Raw genomic sequence first — 1,429 nt, 5'->3', positions numbered from 1 at the left:
AAATAATCATTTTTAATTTGAAGGATGAAGGAGAACTAATGCTTCTTGAAGTCTCTGGATGATTTATTTGTTCAAAAAATGTGTATGCTGCTGTATGCTGCCTTTCAGGGTAAAGTTCTTTTAAAGAAGATTGCAAACATTATTAAAATTTTATATGACATTTTTGGAAAATACATACAAAATAATCTTAATAGAAAACTTTTAAAAACCAGCAATTAAAAAACTCAAAATGATATTTGCAGTATATGCCATTTCTGAAATAATTTCAAAGATATGGAGCCACCATTGAAAAGGCATTGGTGGTAGTGTACATCACATTGATGGGCATCAATCAGTAGCTCCAAGAAGGTCTGTAAGATCTGTCTTCTCTATATAGGGTTGCAACTTAGTGATAAAAGGCACTAATAGTTATTGACCCTATCCCATTTTCAGAGGTAGTGCTGACTTGAGTTCTCCCTGAGATCATGCTTGGCTTTTCAAAGGAAGTACAATCCAATTGTAACTTTCTTTCCAGATCAGCAGCTTCTTAAGCTGTTTTATTTCCCATCTAACTGTATTATGTTTCAGGGGTTTTGCTCCTTTCCATGCCCACTACATGTGTTAATATAGTTCAATCAAATGTGAGGATGGAAAAGGGCAAAAAAACTCAAAACATAATACAGGTAGATGGGAAACAGAACAGCTTAAGAAGCTGGTTTTTTACTGGTTTTGGAATAAAACTCCCATCAGACATACAGTAGCTGCCCTAGCCAATGGTGAAGGTTTGTAGGTTGTAGGACAACAACATCTGGAGAGCAACAGTTGCCATTTTAACAGTTGTTAAAATATTTCTGAGTTTTTGAAAAGAAAGATTTAATGAAATGCAGGGAACCATCTGAAACACAGAGAAAGAAACAACACCCTGAAGTGTTGGTTAGTTTGTAGGTATGTATAGCAAAATGATAGTCAGGCTCACCCTAAATGTTTTCTCTTCTTACAGTGTTCACAAAGTGACTGAGTTCTGCATGAATTGTGAGTTCTAAACAACACTTTCTAGAATCTCTGGAATTGTTAAGGAATCTGAACCAGAAATGTTGGGATTCATTGGCAAATGTCAATGTGAGAATAATTATACCTATAAAATTTGAAACACATTTAAATAGAATTTTGTATGTGCTCATTTCAAAAGTACATGTACTAAAATTGGAACAATACAGAGAAGATTAGCATGGATTTTGTACTACAGTTTTTCACCCCTGGAAACATCAGCAAAGCTGACTAATTCAGCTAGCAGGGCTGATTGCAAGATATACTTATTAATTTAAATATTTATATCTATTCCTATGTCATATGATCTCAGGACAGCATACAAACATAATCAAATTAAACCAATTAAAAGAATGAAACATTTTTTTTGTTTTTTTAATTATTATTTTTATTGAGAATTTCA

General features: G+C 33.1%; 1 pseudogene; it reads left to right on the top strand.

Moving 5' to 3' along the window:
- Positions 1-1,152: 1,152 nt before the first annotated feature.
- Positions 1,153-1,211, top strand: LOC121932363 (annotated as a pseudogene).
- Positions 1,212-1,429: the final 218 nt, after the last annotated feature.

The sequence above is a fragment of the Sceloporus undulatus genome, chromosome 5, assembly GCF_019175285.1.
Source record: "Sceloporus undulatus isolate JIND9_A2432 ecotype Alabama chromosome 5, SceUnd_v1.1, whole genome shotgun sequence".
In the NCBI taxonomy this organism is placed as follows: domain Eukaryota; kingdom Metazoa; phylum Chordata; class Lepidosauria; order Squamata; family Phrynosomatidae; genus Sceloporus; species Sceloporus undulatus.
The sequence above is the reverse complement of the archived record's forward strand: the minus strand, read 5'-3'. Positions and strand labels throughout refer to the sequence as shown.